The sequence below is a fragment of the Gobio gobio genome, assembly GCF_949357685.1.
Source record: "Gobio gobio genome assembly, chromosome: 7".
In the NCBI taxonomy this organism is placed as follows: Eukaryota; Metazoa; Chordata; class Actinopteri; order Cypriniformes; family Gobionidae; genus Gobio; species Gobio gobio.
Window position 1 is genome coordinate 25,994,626 of NC_137103.1, and position 22,300 is coordinate 26,016,925.

Here is a 22,300-nt window from a genome sequence, read left to right on the forward strand (position 1 = left end):
AATATCGCACAGCCCTACTAGCGCGGCAACTACACAATGTCATGTTTGTAAATAAGACAACATCTGTATTGCATACCCCTCCATGTTGCAGTTGTTGTTGTTTTTGCCGTATGCCTACCAACTCAACGTCATTGCCATAGAAACAAATGCAGATATTCCATAAAACAAAAGAGCGAATCTAAACATTTGTGATGCACAGTGTAGACGTCAATAATTTTAGATCAGATTCCAATCGGACTGATACACAAATAATCTGATTTGGACTGACAGTGTGTTTTGTTTTTGAGTCAAGCTATTTTAATTGGCATCATTAGAGGCTGTGCCTACTGTTATGAACAGCATTTTTTTCAACGGCTGATTAAATAAGATCTACTCCTCAGATCCTGCGTGTTATATATTTCACTTTTTTTATTCCGTAATCTTCTTTGACAAACTCTTTAGGTGTGTTCACATTTACCATTTACGCATTTTGACAGATGAAAACAGTTCATTTTAACAGGAATCCACGCAATTGAAAATTTCACATGAGGGCGAAGAATTTCACCACACTCACCCTCATGCTGTTGCGAACCCGTATGACTTGGCAAGAAACTCATTTGGAAGACACAAAGGTGAGTAAACGATGACAGATTTAGATTTTTGGGTTAACTAATCCTTTAAGACCACAGATAGTAGAGTGGTCCTTTTGACATGCTGCAGCCTTCATTCGAGCTCCTTTAGCCACTGACAGTCAATGAGATTAAGTGTCACATTATACTGCTGCCAAGATTTTATGGACACAGTTGACCTTGGCAGCCTTTATCCCCACGTCCCTCTGAGAGGACTGGCTGTTTCCCACAGGACACGGGCTAAAGGGAGAGAAGGAATGAATAACCAGAGTTCTATCAGTTCTGCTCAAGGGTGACACTCTTGAGAAGTGACACTCTCAATGTGTACTGTTTGTCCTCCTTTTTGTGCTATCTACCCTTGCATTCCTCAGGATTGCTTCAGAAATGCAATACATGTGATTCTTATTATGAGGCACCGTATTAAGGGATAATGTACAGTCAACTGCTCATTACCAAATAAACCAGATGGAGTTATCAGGACCCCAATGCGAAGGAAAGGTGTCTTGTTGTAACACCAAAGAGGTGGAGTAGTAATGGGTAGACGCTATATTTCTCAGATGTGATATAGGAACTTAATACAGTAAAACCCCCATTTCATTAGCAAAAAAAGTGAAAAAAGGGCCTTAACTCTAAGGTGTGTTATGCAATTTAGTGGTCATACCACATGACTTATTTGACAGCAGTATGATTGACCAACCAGAATCAAGTATCCTATATAATAAGTCTTGTTAATGGTTGTTCCACATTATTGATGCTCAATGTTGACAGAGAGCTCTAAATGTGTTTGTGGTGAGGCAGATTTGCCTTTGGCGCTTTCTGTATATATGTAAGTTCTGAGAGGAGATGTTTCTGCCTGCTTGTCTGTCTGTCAGTGCTGTAGATCAAACTGTGTTGGAGTTGTCAACAGCTGCATTTGGTGATGAAAGGTGGTATATTATTAATATTTAAGTAGTTTGTAAGCCATGATATTTTGATGATTCATACTGTTGCCGCCTGAGCAGCTTTTGTTTTGGTGGATAGGTGGAACAATGCCTCACCCAATGTAAATACACACACGGGCGTATTTCAGCCACGTGTATTTCAGTATTTCAACATGTTTCAGCCAATCAGCTCTCCTTGTCCTCCACCGGCAGTGTGCAGATTTGGTTTCAGTAAAAGGCGAAGAACATTTTAGTAAATTGGTGTCTAATTTCTATACTGGTGGCATCACATGGTGTAATCTGTTTGTTTGAGAGGCCCAAATTGGAAACATTGGCACCAATGATTTGAGTTTGGAATGGGACTAACTGTTCATTTGAAACAAGAAGTCTCTTATGTTCTTCCGAAACTGCATTTATTTGATAAAAAATACAGTGACATTTAAAATAACGTTGTTTTAATAGGTTTTAAAATGTAATTTTGTGATGGCAAGCCAAAGCTGAATTTTCAGCATCATTACCCCAGTCTTCAGTGTCACGTGATCCTTTAGAAATCATTCAATCACTGAAGAAACATTTCTAATTATTATCAATGTTGAATGTTTTTTTTTTGATGATGATTTTCGGGAACTTTCCAGGAAGAAAGTTCAAAAGAAAAGCATTTATTTGAAAAAAAAATCTTTTGCAACATAAATCTCTTCAATGATACGTGATTAATTTGTATGCATCCATTCTCGCTGATAATTAATTTAATTTCTTTTGAACAATAGTGTATAACAGCTATCACTGTTCTGATCTTTATATAAATGTTGCTTGCAAAAAATTTATAAAACTCACTAAATAAAACTTAAGTAATTTGTCTTAAAGTGGTCATGCATTGAGAAATACATTTTCTTGATCTTTTGGCATATAAGAGGTCATTGTATTATAAAAATATCCTGTAAGTTTCAGAACTTTCTCGCTAGTTAAAAACAGCTTTTATTAGCTATGTTTCCAGTTACAAACGTAATGCGCAAAAATTTGAATGTCGCATAAAAATTTTGCAAATAAAGCACCCAGTGATGAATTGGTGCTAAATATCACTAAGAAAAGCCTCTCTATCTAAAAATGTTTGTATATAATAAATGATTTGCGTCTCAGCGCGTGCAGACAAAATGCAATAAACATGTTATCTTGCTTTCAGAGGCAGATGCCTGCTGTTTCTAGTCCAGTTATGCTGTCCATTTTTCGCAAAGTCACATGATTTTTTTTTTTTTTTTTACGCGCACCAAGGAATTTTTTGGGTAAACAACATTACAACACGTTTCATTTTATTTAAAACGCGACACTGCAAATGACAATGTAGGTTTTTCACTCATTCGAAAAGAATGAACTATGAATAGCCTATTAGAATGACAGTGTGACAAACTATGGTACATTCATTCATAATTCTGTTTACATAAAACACCCGAAGTCATTCTTTGTCAATTATTCCTGTGGTAACTCCAACCATAGATATACATAATAAAGGCTAGATATCTCGTCCGCGCTGCTGGCCAATGGAGGTCGACGTCCGCACCTGGCGGCCATCTTGTCACAGTCAGATCGCTCACTCGTAACATTGTGTTTTCATGGTGCATGCACTTTTTAAATAACCATAACTTGCTCAATTTTCTACTGATTTTCAAACTGTTTGGTTTGTCATAAACGTCAGAGATGTAGTTATGACACTGCATACTTATGAATAATTATTCCTAATTTCTAGGATAGAAAATAGCTTTTTACTTCTAAATTAGGATGTTTTTGACGTAAAAATCGTGATAACATTATAAGTGGACTTCAGAGAACATTGAAAAATGCAATTCATGACCCCTTTATTAAATGAAAAAAATGCTTTAACATTTTAATTAGCAAAGCTTCTCATTCTGGTATTAATGTATTTTAAGTATATTCTCTTTCTAGCCTAGATTCGTCATCTGTTTTATTAAATGCAAAGCAGCACAAATTACAACCAAAGAGATAGAGAGTAAAAAATAGCCCTACCAAATGTCTTATGTTACCAGTAAAAAGTGGCCAACATTATTTTATTCTTAATTTATTTTATATCTATTCAGTGACAGAATTCAAGCATATTCGTCTAAAATAATTCAGTATTTTCCGCTTCAGAATCATGAATATTTGTGTTCTGGTGTCACCAATTTAGCATTTTAATCAACAGTACATTTTTTGTTAACCTTTTACCATATGTCTTGGTATTGCAATAATATCGTATCGTGAGTTCAGTATCGTGAAATGTATCGAATCGTGACATGAGTGTATCGTTACACCCCTATTGAATATAGAATGAGATGTCAGACTCTAGGAATTTCTTTAACACTGCAAGAAGAAAGTTGGTTTTTAAGGATGTTTTAGATATTAGCAAGAGTGTATTATTTTTGTTCAACATGACCAAAGAAGCGACCTGCTAGCGGTCGGCTGTTAATTCTAGCGACCCGCTGTGTCAGTCCTGACCTACTCTCGTAAGGCAGCCAAGTGTGTTCAGGGAAGTGAGAGAGTGACAATGTGGGTAGAGTTCGCATGATAGAGCATCAACCATCACTGCTGTGCTGTCTCTCTGTCAGCTCAAATAGTGGCAGACGTGTCTCTGACTGCGTGAATACTACAGTTATCTGTGTTCCCAAATCTCAGCTCAAACAAATGCTTGGCCTTGTCGGTGCAATCCGAGCGTTCACAAGTTGTTCTGTCTTGACCTGTAAGTGGTTGAATCTCTGAGATCTTACCTTGATGTAACCACGCAACCCAGTTTGTTATTGGTTTTATAGTGGTTTCAATAAAAAGGTAATCTCTCAGCAGCAATATTGTAGGCTTGCCAGAAAGCCAGATCGTAAAAAGAAAGAGTATGAATTAAAAAAAACTTTCTGGCGAGTTGAGAGTTGATATAATGTTGAAATCCGCGCTTGGAAAATCTAACCTCATTTGCTTTTGGTTCACTCGTCTAATGTTGTTGTTTCCGTCGTGCCAAGCTTTCTGCTCTCTTCCCTGTGTGGTGGACCGGGGGAAGAATGAGAGGATGGAGATCAGGATGCAGGTTTATGGTCTTCTTCCCTCTCTGTTTATTGATTCATTGCGACGTTTATTTTACTAGCTCAATCTGTGAGCAGTGTCAGCTGGTTAAGGTCAAACTCTTGTTCAAGGTGAATGAGAAATGTAGAGATGTTGGCAGTAAAATTTTAATTTGTCTGACAAAGAGTGATCAAGATGAAGAGAGAGAAAATGGCTCAGTGTGTTTCATTTTAATGGATTTGTTCGGACAGTCCATGTTCAAAACATTGAGTTTTGAGTTGAGGAACTTTACTGCTGTTTTTCCACTGTTATTTAAATTACTGTTTCATTAATTATGAACTCAGTATGTGAAATACATTTTCAAATATATTTTCAAATTTTGCCCCTCTAAAGAGATGCTATATGTACCAGTTAGCTACTTTTTTGTATTAACTTTTATTGCAACTAGTACACTATAACAAAAACTGTTTTTCGGTTCCAAAAAACTGGCAGCTGTGGTTGCCAGAAATTTACTGTAAAAAAATACGGTAGCAACATTTTAGGTTTTACAGATTTAAGTTAAATTTACAGTAAAAAAACGCATTTCATTAACTGAAATATGATAAATTACCAACCTATTGAATATATTATCTGTTATGTACCTTTGATATATACTGACAACCACCAAACACAGTCACATGATGAATCAAAACTCATCACATGCAGCTTTTCTACAAGCTGAGGAGGACAATACTAATATAGAAGATGCACAGTGTCATTCACGCAAACACTAAACACCATCATGGTAACACACAACATTAAAAATGCAATAAACATTAAATTAACAACTTAGATGTAACGTAAAACACTAATGTACATAACTGATTAGAAAAAAACTAAGAATAAAATACATCAAATGTGAAGTGTCACGCAGGGTAATGTCAATTTAAGTTTTCTCTTTTCACTGTAAATTACACAGTGACTTGTTCTTTTTCACTGCCAAAAACTGTAAATGTAATGGTATTTTACTGTAAAATTACATTAAATATAAGGTTAGATCTATATAGTATAGCATATCACTGTATATAGTACAGAAACGTTCTGTTAACCAATTAACTGTTTTTCACCGTAGCATTTTTACAGTCTTTTACCGTTAAAATCAAGATCATTTTTTACAGTGTACTATTACAAAAGGGTAGCTTGACTGTAGTTTGAAAATTCAGCTTCCCAAGCTACAAGTTACTCTCATAATTAAATGTAAGTTTCAGCACTGGGAGTAACTGTATCCTCTATATATCCAGCTCTAAGAGTGAACTCCTTACACAGAAAATCATTTGATCGTGTTATGACATGTCTAGAACAGCTGTCGTAATGCAAGGAGAGACATAATTACATCCCAGCTGTTTTTCCCTCTAACAAGTCCAGCTAAAGGAGAGGCAAATACTCCTGGATCTTCATTGTTGAAGTTTGTTCAGATTGACACCTTTATTTAGTTGTTTATTGATAGAAAAATTAGGTTTTGCCTGTTTTTGTCAGTCAGAAGGGTCATTCTGTGGAAGCTCTCTGGAAACTGTCAGAAAAGTTTAAGATTTAGGCCAAAGTTCAGAAGAAATTTCCAAACTGTCTGAAAGCTGGAATTGAGAAATTGGAACAGAAAGTCTTTATATGTTTGGTAAGGGAAGGGAATGTGTACTTTCACATATAGTAAGTTGGATTAAGCATATTGTTGCCTGTTACTATTTTTAAACAGAATATTTAAATATAATTATTGTTAATGTTAAATATTGAAATATATCTGTTATTATGTTTAAAATACATCATTTGTTAGACTACTACTTACACTAGCTATCTCTTAAAGCCCCTGTTTGCAGATTCACCTCCTTTGTGTCGTCATGGCCTAGACCGTCCTAACACCATCCCAGAGCCAGACTCTCAGTGGGTGGCTGAAGAGGGGTGTGTTTACTGAGTTTAAATGTCTGACACAGCAGACAGCTTCATGCACATGCTGTCCTCAAAGTCCTAAAGGGTGCAATTAGGGCTGCATGGGCGATATGGCAACACATATGATCACAATATGTTTTTCTATATTGGTCAATATCGATATTTATCACGATGTATTTTGATATTGCTGTCAGATTAAAGCGTATCCCGACAAAGACTGAAGCCTGGAGAAACCAGAGAGTTGTCAGTAGTTATTAAACAATGAACGAAGCACACGAGACAGGAGTAGCGAACTTCATCTTGTTTACTCCTTCCCTTCCACACATTCCGTCATTAGACAACAGTTCAGACTTCCTTTCAAAATAGTAGTCCACAACACAATTCTCTAAAAAGTGAGAGTGAGACAGGAATGGGGGGTTGGGGTTTTAATACAATATGTGCAATAACAATCAACACAGAAGTCATGTTTAACGTGATGGTTTCATCCTTACATCTACTATAGCCTAAGTGATGTGATAAATGCATAGATTCACAAGGAATGCTTATAGTTTAGTGGTAGAGTTTTGTTAAGCGCGTCAGAGGTTCTAAACTCGTATAGTTTATTTTTTTTCGCCTTAAAGGGGTGATGAATTGAGGAATCACCTTTTCCTTGAGCCTTTGATATATACAAGTTCATTGTGATATAAGAATATCCTGTAAGTTTCGGAGCTGAAAAAACTTCCTTGTTAGTCAAAGAAAAGCTTTTAAAAAGCCCAGAAAACGAGAGATCTCAGAATATGTCGACCACTGACGTCATAGAATGCAGAAGCACCGCCTCAAGCCTGCCCACCGACTCGTGGAGCTAAACGGGTCGCGCTACCGAGCAATAAACATGCCGCTTCCAGCTCACATAAGACATTGCGTTTGTTCGCTTCATTTCACCGCAGAATTGATTGTAAACAAGATACAGGTCGAGACTGAATTTGCAGACATATTGAGATTAAAATACAATGGTGTGCCTTTTATATTTGATCCGACAGGAACAGTGCAACACACTTATGTGAGTAAAACATGTTTTTTTATATGCGTTATACAATTGCATTGTTACAGATCGTTTTATATCTATTGATTATATACCTTAGCACGCTGTCACAGGCTGGAGAAGGTGTTATTGGTTCATTCGTGATCAGACTCGGACTTGTAACGCCAGTGCTCACAAAGGCCAACGTCTCGGGGCTATGTGTTTTTCAGACGGGCTACCAAAACGTATCACCGGCCTGCCGACGGGCTCTCGTAAATAGTGAAATAACATTCCTTTCTTGCGTGTGTGTGTGTGTCTGTGTGTGTATGGTTCGCGGTAATATTCACTGATCGTGTAGGCCAAGTAATACAAAAATAACTACACAGAGAGGAGCTGAAGCTCATTAAATATGCAAATCTTATCCAAACCTAGCCGTGGAGTTTACTTCCAAGTCTTCAGTGCGGCACGCCCATCGAAACCGAGCGTTTTTCAGAGAGCCTCAAAACCATGGCAGAATATAGCCTATTACTTATTCATTATGATGTTTTTGAATGTAAAAACCACGCGAACGTCATAAGTTGACCTCAGACAACAGTATAAAAAAATTAAAAAAGCCAGTTCATGACACCTCTAAAACTAAATGTGTTCATCAGTGATTCTATATTAAGAGCAGGGACACATTTGTGTGCATTTTGTTTTGTGATTTCACCAGAACGAATAGAGTCTCTGCAACAATGTTAAGCGATAGATTGAAGCGCATGTCTGTGTGAAGACTGCACGAACGCAGAGAGAGAACTTATAACAGCGGCAACGAGCACTCGAGCAGCGGCAAAAACACCACTTCTCCTCTTATTTAAACCGGACAAATTGCTAATCAAATGGAGATATTTCTTTCTATTAGGTACATCTGTGCTGTGAGATGTTTCAAAAACCCTGGCAAAAAGTGGTAGGGACATGTCCCACCGGTCCCACCCGCAAATTACGCCTATGTGTATAAGTATAATGTGAACAGCAAAAAAAAATCTCTTGACATCTCTTCTTGGTTCGCTACAGTATGTCTAGGAATTTCATGAAATTGTGTGTGTGATATTGAATCTGTGTAATGCATCTGATCCACCCGACTCCTCTTTGGGTTGTCCAAGGCATGTAACAGTGTGTGTAGCTTTGGTTATCCTGTTGTAGATCCCTAAATTCAATGATGAGAGTTCTGTTTCAGTCACACAATAGATCAGCAAAGCTAGTAATTTACTGTAGTCAGGGCTTAACATTAACACCCACCAACATGCCAAATGTGGGTGGATTTCAGCAGTGGTGTGTAACTCAGTCACTCTTTCTATAGCCACCTTGGCGGGTTGAAATCTATATATAATATGTACATTTTTGTCAAAAGTTTTGACAAAAATATAGATTTTTCAATAATAATACTGAAATATCTGAAATGCTTCCAATACTCATTTGCACTTTCTCAGTCTCTCATCTCTCCAACAGTGAGTTGACACACAAACCCGCCTCCCTTCGCTCAGTTGTTTCATTTGCTCCGGATGAATATTGTTGCTGTTACAGGGCTTGAATTATGGCATGGGATTGCACATATTGCACTCATTCCCACAGATGTTTTGCTCACACCCAAAAACCTAAAAACTAGATATTATATTAAAAGTACTACGCGCATTTAATGTGAAACTTGAGCTTAAGTCAGGTAGGAACACAATGGTATGATGTTGGTGGTGATGATAAAACAACAGATTTACAAAAGCCTATCATCGCTATTGGGCGGAAACCTCGTATTTCAAACACTGTTGTCAAATATGGTATTGTGGCTTTATATAGTTATCAAAAATACATTGTGTATTTTTTGTGCCTGATGAGCATGGTCGAAATGTTGCGATATCAATAAAATTATCCAAAAAACAGACACTTGCATGTGCCATTATAATAATAATATTTTATGAAAATCGAGCTCAAATGATTTGACTAAATTTATGGACATAGTGTTTCTTGAGTAAAGAAAACGCTGTACCTTACTCAAACATCAGTGCTTTATTTACCCTTTATTTACCCATTGCAAACAAACAAGCAGAGATCTTCAAACTGTGCGTGGCACATTCTAAATGGAGGCGGGTGTGTTATGAAGTTTGACTGACAGTTTGAGGAGCCAATGGTTTAGTCACAACCTCTTTTAAATAATTTTTGTTGGTTAAATATTTATAAAACCCACATACAGATGTAAAGGATGACCAGTAGCATTAATTTTATAAAACAATGACGAAATATAGAGATACAAGGTTTTGGCCCAACAGCGCAATGATATTCTTATTTGTAGCATTTATTTTTACTTATATTTTGGAATTTGATAATTTTCCACAGGAACTCTGTTATAATGGATCTGTGCGTCAGGTCTGAAAGTGACAGCAGCCTAATAAAGCTACTCCAAATTAATAAGGATTATATTAAAAATATCGATATGGAATTTGCCCCAAGGTATCAATGTCAAAATTGTGGCTAGTAACTTCGGAAAACCACTAGCCACAGTGGCTGGTGAGCAAAAAAAGTTAATGTGAGGCCCTGACTGTAGTCCAAACTTAATGTGAGTTTGATGGCTAAACATTGAAAAGGTTATTTTATTCTCTAGCACACCAAGTGAACTGCCTTGTTGGGCAGCATTGTTGGGCATCATAGGTGTGTTCCCAATGCAAATTGAGTATGTTTTCAAGAACGCCTTTTGCAGCTATATCAATCCTAGAATGCATTGCAACAACAATGCCTCAATGTACACATAATGTTATTCTCTTATAGAGTTCTTAATCAAGGTGGCATTGCTCCATCGGTCCTGTTGTCATATTTGGCTCATGGCATGGCATGGATGGCATCACATGGCATGGATACCATGTCAGCATCGAAACATTTCCACTATTGCATACTTCTTAATACTCAGCAGCATGTTTGTGTTCTGAATCAGATCACTCTGACCCTCCAGTGGCGCCAACCATGGTGCGCAGAAACTAATCAGCTCCTTTGCGATTAAACCCAGACATGCACATGCACACACCATTGTGTGTATAAACATGATAAAGATTTCTACTGTGGTGTGAGAGTAGAGATGGTTCATGGATTTGTGCTCCCTCCTCCTGGATATGGGATAGAATTTCAAAGCAGTTCATATATGATGGGTCTTCAGCAGACTCCTGCCTAAGGCGTTCCTTCGTATGGAATAGCTTGTCATTGTGTTTTGCCTTCATTTTCATTGCTATATTCATCATGGTTTTTTTTGTGAGTGATGTTGGGGATCAAGCGATTTATTAAAATTATTTCGATACCAATAAGCTGATTATTATTTATTTGTTAATACTGGTAAATAGCTTATTAAAATGTAATAATATTTTGTCTAAATAAATTAAAAAGAAAACTGTAAATGAACTTATTAGTAGTGTTTTTTTGTGTGGTTATTTTGCAATTGTAGTATTTATTCGTATTTTTAATCAACTTTTAGTACATTTTTAAGGTTTCATTTTAATTTAAGGTTTTCATTTATTTTTCAAAATGTTGCTTTCATTTTTTATCTGTTTAATAATTGTATTGATAATTTTAGTGCTTCAATTTCAACATATTTGGTTTCAGTTAGTTGCAGTTAGTAAGTTTTTCCATCTATTTCAGCTTTATTTTTGCTTTATTTAACAATTTTTAATAGTTTTAGTTAAAACCAACCTTGTTTTGATGATGGCAAATGTCATTTGAATATAAAAAAACATGAAAATGAGCATACATGCACAATTAATTATTCAATAATGACTGATACAGCTTTTTAAAAAAAAATCTAATGGACGTTCTTAATTAATAGAATTTTGTGAATTACAAATGTTCATTATCTGCATGTCTCGTGGTGCATATTTTAAAAGTGGGCATGTTTGTAGGTTACCTACTAAGTAGCGTACTAAATCTGAGAGATGGTTTGGAGTAATGCCTCACACACCATCCCATGTCTACCAGCAGATCCTAGTGCACTGAGCTGCAGCATTTCCGGGAAAGGCCAACGGCCTGCAGAGAGATCGATATGGATGAGGTATCTTCTCATGCTTTCTCCCACCCAGAGGGAAAAATAGGAAGTGATCTCTGTTGGTTATGAGTCTTTACATTTCTGACATTTTAATAGAAATCGTTTTTTGCTCTGAAATACTGAAACATTCTGCTGATGCCATTTGAAACTCTTCCCATCTGTATATGCTGGCTAGTTTCTCTATAACATCATTTCAACCTCCGGATACATTTCTATTTTTATAAAGGAGGAAATGGCCTCAACCATTATTGTTCCTGCTTTGTGTTTTCTCCTCCAGCTTCATTTTAACACTGTTCATTCTTGTTGCTTTGTTTTCCTGCTATGATCTAATGTATAAGTGATTGTCTCTTGTGTATCCTTATTGACTGATGCTATTTTCATCAGTGGCCACACTAACACAAAGCCCGCCCCGGTTTTGCTAACTCTCAGGGAAGGTGGTGCGACTGACTTTCTGTCCATGTGGCCCAGTTTAGGATACTGGGTAGGAAAGCCTGACATGTGGTCATGGGAGTTGGGCCACTCAAAGCATAACTCTCCCATAAAAGACAAGTACACAGAGAGGCTTTTGTGTGAGATTTGTTGTAGGTCGTAGTGGGTGGTGGTTGAGTCATATTTTTGTGTGTATGTTCATCTATGTCACTGGCCAGAGAAATTTCTGAGTCTAGACGGACCACGTTCTTTCCTTTTTACTTTATGTGCGTCTGATATGCAACTAGAGCCATTTCACACTCTTTACAAGAGTCACATGGTCACACAATGTGCTCCGTCGTCGGTGGCTAATGTAGCATACTTGCATATCTGCAACAGCAGGAGTAGCCACATTTAAGGTGCAGTCCCATGTACTGTATTGTTCGGCAAATTTTCGAAACGTGGTTATATCAATAGGAATCCAGGCAATCAGGAATTTTGTGTGAGGACGAAAGATTTCCTCACACTGATTTTGCACAGATTCACAGCATTGACCGCTAGGTTTGACTGGGACTTCTCTGTGAGCTGTGCTTCATACATCATTACACTACTGACAGTAGACAAAGGACCTTTTTAGCTAAATTTAGCTAATGTGACCACACCTTAAGTGTGAGGTTTTGTGTTGAAATTATGCATCTAATTGAAATGGAAATTATTTGTATTATAAAGATTTTTTTTTTACATTTTCAGAAAAAAAAACATTTGGGGGTGCTTGCTTGTACAAAACTTGCTGTTGTAGACTTTGCTAGTGTGGTGCCATTTGGTTTAGGGTATTCTAAGGGTTTGTTCACACTTGGGTTGTTTGGTTCGATTACAATGAACCCTGCTGTGATTGCTCTGTTAGTGCGGTTCATGTGAATAAGTGTGAACGCTGCCATCTGAACCCAGGTGCGCACAAAACAAGCGGACCGAGAACACTGAAAAGATGGGTCTCGGTCCCCTTCCCAACAAACTCTGGTGTGGTTTGAATGTAATGAGTGCAGCACGGACCAAAGACATATAAACAAAACAAAAAACAGGACTTGATGTCACAAGACATGACCCTAAAGGACAGAACGCTGAAGCATACCTGTTTTTCTCATCATATCTGTGATGTTGCCCATCACAGTTCAGTACAGGCACCAGAACCATCTTTTCGCAGCAGATCTTCATTTGTGTGTGTGACGGAGGGATTCTTGCCACTGTTTTGACTAATTTACGCATTTTAGAAGCTCTTCATGAGTTCTGAGCAGGTCAAAATACCATCATTTATAGGTTACGACAATCTAGGGCTGTACGATTAATCGAAAAATAACCGAAACCGACATTCAGAACCTCTAACCGACATATTTTTCCCATGTCGGTTATTTCGGTTTTCACGTGACTCCGCCCCGTCAGTCACATCAAGTGCAGTTTGCAGGCACACAGAGAGATGCAGGAGCAGTTATCTGTGTTTATAGATGCCCAGAATCACTATAGTAGCTGCATGTTTTACACAGTTTAAACAGGTCAGTTAATTGCTGTTCTTATAGCCTATACGCGCTGCCACCGACACACACAGACGGCGCGCGCAAGCCCCGAAGCCGCTTTCACTTTCGTGCTCAAAGTTTGTCAAGAATGCGTTTAAGGCTTGCCAGTTTCAACATTTAAAGCGATTGTGCACTATTCAAAAACAACAATACGTATCCGTTCAGTGTTCAGCTTCTTTCTGTGACAGAGAGCCGAGCCGTGTCTCTGACAACACGCGCGCGCGCGCGCCCTGAAGGCAGATCTTTCACCTGCGTCACGTGAAGATCGCGCGCAGAGGAGCAGCAGAAACGCAGTGTCAACGCCGTCCTGTGACTAAAGTAAAGTCACTAAAGTAGCTTAGAAACTCAACCATTATAGGCATACATTTTAATACCTTTGCAGTAAGTACACACCAGAGCTTAATAATGAATAGAGACGGTATGAGTAATTCACACACACACCATTATTCTCTCATAGATGCATTGCATTCAGATAAATGTAATGTAGGCCTACTGTGTTAATTTATCTGTATCTGATGTACAACAAACAGAAATCCGCCCCATAGACAATAACTGCTGAAAGTGAACCGTTTCCTTCAAGTATTTTAAAATCACAAAGAAATGCACTTTTTCATCAGGAAAAAAAAATTCCATCTTTAATAGTAGAAAATATTTACAGTACAAACTTTATCAGGAACTTACTCAAAAACCTTATGAGGGCAAAAAAAAAAAAAAATGCAAAATAATCGTTCATTAATCGTAATCGAGGTCAGATGTTCAATTAATCGAGCACGACATTGTTTTAGATGTTCGGTAAGTTTTGTTGCGAAATATATATGTAATAAAAGCATCCCAATCAGGTTGTGAACCCTATGCCTTTAGGTTTGGTATCTTTAGGTTCAGTGTTAAAATGCCAATGTGAATGCTAAGCGGACCAGGACCATACACACTAAGATTTTCTAAGATGAAACACACAAGCCAATTAAAATGCATAATTTGAATGCACTGCAAGTCATTTTGGGTTACAGCATCAGCCAAATGCGTGTTTATTTAAAAGGATTGTTTTTAGGGTGTTGCTATGTGGTTTCTTGGGTGTTTGGGTGGTTGCTTATAGGCCCAAGTTGAAACAGCCATCCACCCTCTAGTCTCAAAAATATTCTGGTATCTACATATGGTAAGTTTATGGGATATTTAAAAAAAAAAAAAAGTATTATCATCCACCAGACTAAAACCATAAGTCTGATCATTTAAGAAAAAATACTACTACTGTTCAAACGTTTGGGTTAGTAAGATGTTTTTGAGAGAAGTCTGTTATGTTATTTGATGAAAAATACAATAAAAACAGCAATATTGTGAAATATTATTACAATTTCTAATATATTTTAAAATGTAGGCCTAAATTACTCCTGTAATGATAAAGCTGAATTTTTACTCCAGTCTTCAGTGTCACATGATCCTTCAGAACTCATTCTAATATGCTGATTTGCTGCTAAAGGAACATTTCTCATCAATGTTGAAAACAGCTCTTAATATTTTTGTGGAAGCCATCTTTGCTGAATTAAAGTATTCTTCTTCTTTTTTTTCCAGATAAATAAAAAAAACATTTAAAACTGCAGTAGGCTAGGTCAGATATTTTGTGTTTAATATGTAGGGGTTGGGGGTTCCCAAAAATAAGTATGAGTAATTGTGATGGTTGCCTTCGCAAACACCGCAAATGAGTTATTCTGCCCTCTGGCTTGTCATAGTGACCTATCTAAGAACGTGCTTAGATTTTTAAAAATGATTTTGACAGAATGCATTAAAGGTTTATAGTTTGTCTCATTGAAATAGTTTTTGGGATTGCACACATACCTCTGTTTTAAATCATTGCTTGCCGAAATGCCATTGATTCTACATTGAAAAACATTGGATTGCAGTACTCTATTTTCTCTTGTGAGCTGCTTGAGTTCTAATTTTGACCACTAGCTATGATACTAAAGAGTGTTTTCTTGAATGGGTGATGGTAATTTTTCTCTGGGGCTTCAGAGAGAGAGCGAGAGCGTGTGCAGTGGCTTTCATCATTTAAACACCCATCAAAGCCATAGTATGGCCTCTGGTCCATTCCTTCTGCAAGTCCTATTGACCTAATAATGACTCTGACTCTCCGCTGCATCCCTCCACACCACCAGCAGCTCACAGGCTCTGCCAGGTTAATTATTTCAATTCCAAACGTAGCCCTGGAGGTTGAAGAGACAGGTGACACACTAAAGCCCCTGGCGGTGCAGTCAGAGGCTGTCAGCAGCTCCCTCCGTTCCTCTTTTAATCTGTGTCTGTCCGGAGGGGGGAGCGGAGCTTCCTCTTTACAGCTCTGACTTTGAAATGAGAGCTGTATGGCCAGAGACCCGCACGCACATGCACACGCGCGCACACACATTAATACAACAAATACACACAGCTGCCTGCTTCATCTGCAAAAGAAAATAGGGAAGCATGACCTGATATAAGCTGCTGTGACTCAGTGTTTATTAAACATCAGTCTGTAGAATGCTGTTGTCGTGTTTTTTACTCATTTATAATCACCAACATGGATCTCATGAGACCATTTTTTGTAGGAATTCATAAGAATTTGCCACCAATTTGCCGAAATAATACAAATTGTCATGAGACGGGTTGGGTATAAAATGATGCACACTTGCATGAGATGAAGACTCAGTCATAGCAGTAGCCTAATAAAAGCAGTGTTATTTTACATGGAGCATCTCGCATCATGGGAGCAGCCATACTTATGCCAGATAGTTGAAGATGGTTTTCACAGATGAAATGGAGTAATCTCAATATCTGCGCATGTGGGCGAGATTTCCACACACCAGTTTTGCATAAATTTGGCCATGTGAATTTGCAGTGTTGACCAACAGAATGCTTCTTGGTTTGAAAGTGACTTCTTAGCTAAACTGAGCTTCATATATGTCAGTACATTATTGACTGGCACAAGTCAAAAATATGCTATGTAAATAGAGTACTATCACTACTTTCAGTTCATCTCACTTCTCAATGACAACGATTTGGATGAACAGCGAACATTCAGATCTGTTTTGCCACTGCCGCTGATCCAGAGAGAGCAGTTGTCATGTATAGAACATGGATAAAAGTGTGTAGTTTGGATATTGGCTAAATGCTGATGTCTCCAGAAATGATCAAAATAGTAAATCACATTTTGAATGTAACACCATTGTTACACCAGTAGCAGGCGAAAAGTGACTTTTATGAAATGTATTTGTCGTTGAATCATTCATTCAAGATGTTCATTCAAAAACGCAGATTCATCTAGTAATGAAATAAGTGATTTAAGAGTCAATGAGTCAGTGAGGTCATTGAATCACTCATTCAAACCAATTGTTTTTCCAAAAATCATTCAGATTCATTGAACATTTTAAATAGAATGCAGCAATTAACATTTGTCAGAACCTCTTGTAAATGATATGTTATTTTGTTTGGTTGTCTGTTCAAAATCGTGGGAGAATCGGATCTCTGTTTGAAACAAACAAACAAAAAAAATCATGATTCTCAATTTTTCCAGAATATTGCAGGTAGCTCTACATTAAAGATGTGACGAAGCTTTACACTTCTGGAAAAAAAATAGCTAGTTATATCAAAAGCATGTGTTTGTCTTTCTCTTTTAGAATGAAACCAGCCTAAATGGCTAACATCCTTTCACTAGTGCGGTCACGTGTAAATTGTGAGGCAGTATTAGGTCAGTGTGCGCTCACTGCTTGCGTTGATGCTGTATGACAGCTCTGTTGCTCCTCTCTGATGTGCTGCGGCACAACCCTGCATCCCTTCGCCGTCATACCGCCAACCTGCCACTGTATACTGCAACAGTGCATTATATGCATGGTGCTCTGCAGCTCTGGTCCTCCTAGCATCATCATATCTCTCTTTTGCTCAGCTGTTAATCATTAGAAAAGGGAAGTGTATCAGTTTTCGTCGGCATGGACAGAAGGATGCGGGCCACTGGTGGAGGAGGTCACAGTGATAATCACGCTTTTGTTTCTCGTGCCATCAGTATGAACGAGATGTAGCAAGCTCATAACATTAGTCTTTATGTGACTTCCTGCCGCAGAGAGCTGATCCTTGAATTTGAATTGCAAATGGTTGTGATTTTCTTTACTGGGTGCGCAGAAAGTGTGTTTGTGAATTGGTGAGTGGTTTCAATTTGCTTAACTTAAGATTTGGTTTGTTTTTTATGGCAAGAAGATAGCTACTTGAGGAAGTTAACAGGGGCAGCTAGTCTTTTTTTAGTACAACAAGCACAGTTGTCTAGTGATCAGCTGTCTAGCAGACATGAACAAGGGTGTGTGAGAGTGTATCAAAACATTTCAGCCCCACTCTCTATGTATAAATAGCCTAACCCACTGACCCACACCACTACAGTTGACTGTTTATTTATAGTGGAGTGGTGTTGATTTGACTCAACTTCATTTCTGGGGTATGTAAGACATTAAAGTTCAATCTAATGGTAACAATTACCTTTTAGGAAGGATCTTGCACCATTTAATATGTTATTAGTATTTGATAATATTTAGTTGTTGGTATTCCTTATAGGGAATATACAGGTTTTTTTTTTAAAACATCTGAGGTGTTGTATGGTCTGTGCCTTAGCTCCTCAGACCTACTTCCAGTAATTGGGTCGTTGACATGAAATGCCAAGCAATGGCAGCAGTAGCCGACTGTGTGACATGCTATACTTCCTATAACTTAAATGTTCCTCTATATTTAAAGTGTCAAATAATGACATGCCACATTGAATTTTTTATGGTTTTTGACAAAATAAGCATTAGTCTGCAACAATAAATCGTATTTATTTGTTCATTTTGATGGGGTGTTATAGATTGCAATATAGGGCATGCATTAACGTTACTTTTCCCGTCGGAACATGCCGCCTCAGCTGGACTGAGTGGTAAAACAGCCCGCTGCATGACTGGAGTTAATAGGGGAAACTGTGAAAATGTGAGTAAAACAAACAATTTTCAGTTTAAATTAAAACTGACTCGATATAAGTGTTCCTTACGACTTACCAAAGATCCAGTGATCCCTGGATATTGACATGCAGCCAGGATCGTGTTTCCTGACATTTATATGTGCCTGATTTAGACACCGGGGAAATACATAAAGCAAATTTGCCTGTGGACGCTTTATATAAATACAAAATATGTATAGGTCTAAATCCGGGTTACCACTTATATCAATGTTATATATATTGTCGTACCGTCCAGCCCTAAAACTTGTATAGTTTTTGTCAGTGTTTGTTTAAAAACATCAAATTAGGCAGAATATATGATGATGCATATTAAATTGATGAGTTGTCAATACAATATATAACAATACAATTTATAGGGTATGATATTACCCCAAAATTCAACATATTGACACTAAATGATAACTGCAAATCCACATTTCGCTGCCTGGAGTCACATTGTTTCTGTGAATTGCAGCGATCCATTTGCTTCTCTTTTCTGTAGCTTTCGGCAGTCTTTCCCGTTTTAGATGTGTTTTGTGTGTTTTCCGTTGTTTTCCTTCAGAAGACATTGGTTCATCCACTGGGGTTATATGGCCCACAATCACTGTGTATGTGGTTTTTCAAGCATAAACCGAGCGTCACCCATTCAATGGCATTATATGGACTCTCAGAGTGATTATTTTCCTAATAAATTTCGTCTGTGTTTATCTGTAGAAAGAAAGCCAAATATCATGATAGCACGAGGATGATTAAACAATTAAACTTCACTTTATCTAGGGATCTATCCTTTTATTTGGGAGACTTCATTTTTAATATTTAAGATGAGAATTAATTTGTCATCTTAAATATAATCTTTCCCTTATACATTCAGCAGAATACATAGGTTTTAAACTTAAATCCTGATGATGAAAAGAGTTAATGACTTAATTACTTACTTGTGAGGTCCCACAAGGCTATATTCTCGCACCGATTGATTTTAAAGTGTTGTTACTGGTTTTTTAAATCCTTGAACGGATTAGTTACTATCTGCTCAGAATCCAGGAAGGTCTCTTAGGTCATCCAACCAGAGGCTACTAAATAGGCTCGGAAATTGAGAGGTGATCATGCTTTTGCAGTCGCTGCACTGAAACTTTGGAACAGCACACCTGTTTCTATTCTGTTCTATTCTACAATTGCCTCTACACTACTACACGATTTTGTAAGGCAAAACTCAAAACATATAAAAAAAATTCTGGCCTTTAATGATAGCTGATTTGTGTTTCTGGTCTTTTTTGTGTAATTTGTTATGTTGTATGTGGTTTTATTTTGATGGTTTTTGATATATTGTACAGCAGCTTGGTCAACTATTGTTGTTTGTAATTGTGCTATAAAGTTGACATTGACATGTCATTTGTTTTTCTGCTTTAAATCAGAAACCATACCCATGACAACATCTTGTGATCTTATGTGGAGATTTTAATGTTTCAATTCGCTTGCTTTTATCTTATGGTACAACAACTATTATGCTTGCATTATAAGTGCATTATGCATTAATTGAATTGTTGGGTTGTAATATTGATGCATTTTGAACTGCTCAGGTTCTGTCATGACCATTAGCGCCATGTTGCATTAAACAACCTTTTTGCCAGTCCTTTGTGGTCATGTCAGATTGCTTATGAATGTTGGCTGAATTAATCCTTCCCTTTGACTTTTCAATGTTGTCAGGGCTGCATTGTCACCCCAGTTAAAGCAGCTGCATAATGTATTCTTAACCTGCAGATCTGATAGATCAGAATGAGTACAAACCACCAGTCCACTTTAACCAAGTGAATAATGAGCCTGGGCAACTTTTTTTGGATGGCGCCTTGCATGGCTGACACCTCCGTCGGTGTATGAATGAGTGAATGAATGGGTGAATGTGAGGCAATATGTAAAGCGCTTTGGTGGCCATGGGTCTGTTGAAAGCGCTATATAAAAGCAGTCCATTTATCATTTACCATTTTATAATTAGTTAAGAATACAAATTAATTAGTCTTTTCTGTTTCACAGATTGATTGAGGACCTTTTCCCTTCAGAAATCAGCTTGGCACTGCCACAGAACCAAAGGTATGCTTTCTCTTGCTAGCACTAAAAGCAGCTGACTGTTTGAATGATTTTGTTCGTATGCCAAAATTCCTTTACATTTTAAAAATGTGTTTAATGTGTAGATATTATAATCTCAGGATATGGACTGTTGTAAGTAAGGAATTAGCGAGTAAAGTAAATTAGCGAATTATTTTGAATATGTATTAAAATATTGTGTGTGTGTGTGTGTGTGTGTGTGTGTGTGTGTGTGTGTATATATATATATATATATATATATATATATATATATATATATATATATATATATATATATATATATATATATATATATATATATATATATATATATATATATATATATATATATATATATATATATATATATATATATATATATATATATATATATATATATATATTAGTATGGTTTATAATGTGGTTATCTTGATCTAAATGTACACTGTAAAAAAAAAATCAGGTCTCCAATTGAATATTTTCTAGTGACCGATCACATCTAAATTTTTCAGTTGGCAAAATTGAATTTCTGTGAATTGATGCAATTTAATTTACAGAAATTCAATTTGGCCTACTAAAAAATTTACATGTGATCAGTCACTAGAAAATTTTCAATTGGAGACCTGATTTTTTACAGTGTATGCTACCATGGAAGACCAATGGTTAATTTAAATAAAACTCTTTAAATTTTACCATATAAAAATGAGGTTGTTACAATTTTGAGATGTTTTTGTTAATCAACATACATTTACATCTGCATCCCAACTCAAGCTACTACTACTGTCAACTCAAGCTACTGTCAAATGAGACAAAACATGTCATATTATTAATATTGCAGCATGCACTGCAAACTGTGCTGAAGGAACACGCCATCAAAGTCAGTCAACACAAACCTGTTTCCTGACTTGAAACAATATCAGCCGTTAGCATATGCAGAAATACATTTTTCTATTAAGAAATGTATTTTGGAAAAGTGTAAAGAATTCAAAAACGTGAAGCGTTTGTCATGTTCTGACAATAAAGAGTAGTTTAAAACTTCAATTAACGGTCTGGTTTCTACAACTTTCACTTGGGAGCCAAAAAATTGCCTTTAACCTCGAAAGAAATAAAGATTTGACATTGTGGTGATTATCGGTATCGACTGAAATTAAACATTTTATTGTGATTTTTTTTTTTCCAGCCCTATTTACAAAATACAATTAAATTTGTCAGTGAAAACATTGGAAATCTTTATACTTTTTTCAGTTTAATTTAAGTTCAAGAGAATTAACAAATCAGATTCTTGATTTTATTGCATTTTACAAAAATGTCCCAACTTTTCTGGAAATGGGGTTGAAACAACGAACATGACAAAGTTTTTAAACATTCCTTGTACTTTTTAATAACACTTTGAATATTTCCATAGACATGTGATGCGTGTTTTGAAAGGAACATAACGTCAGTGGACGGACTCGACCCTTAAAACCTCCCAAAAGTTAGCGAAATCTCAAATAACGCTGCTTTAAGCCTTGGATCCTCCTGTGTGCTCGCCACAGAGTCTGTCTGCATTGGTAATTCCATTTGAAAAGTGAAAGCATGTGGGGATGTATGGAAACAGTAGACACAGTCTCTCCTCTGGGACTCTGATGTTCCTGAATTACATCCCTGTGTGTCATCTGCCCTGTTATCAGGTCTGAGACCTGCCGCCTGCCGTACATTCCACACGCTATCATTAACCCCTCGAACCCCG

At 37.0% G+C, this 22,300-nt stretch overlaps 1 protein-coding gene across 8 annotated transcripts in view; it reads left to right on the forward strand.

Annotated features, from left to right (window-relative positions):
- raph1a (Ras association (RalGDS/AF-6) and pleckstrin homology domains 1a) overlaps positions 1-22,300 on the forward strand; it is a 93,029-nt gene that overhangs the window by 8,886 nt on the left and 61,843 nt on the right. For 6 of the 8 annotated variants that reach the window (XM_079821754.1, XM_079821759.1, XM_079821761.1 and 3 more), the window contains one exon: positions 20,521-20,577. The exons of 1 other annotated variant lie outside the window; for it this stretch is intronic. The gene's annotated coding sequence lies outside the window, so the exon portion shown is untranslated. Of the gene's footprint in view, positions 1-11,523; positions 11,548-20,520; positions 20,578-22,300 lie in introns of those variants that run through there. One more of the 8 variants, XM_079821755.1, reaches the window with a different exon arrangement.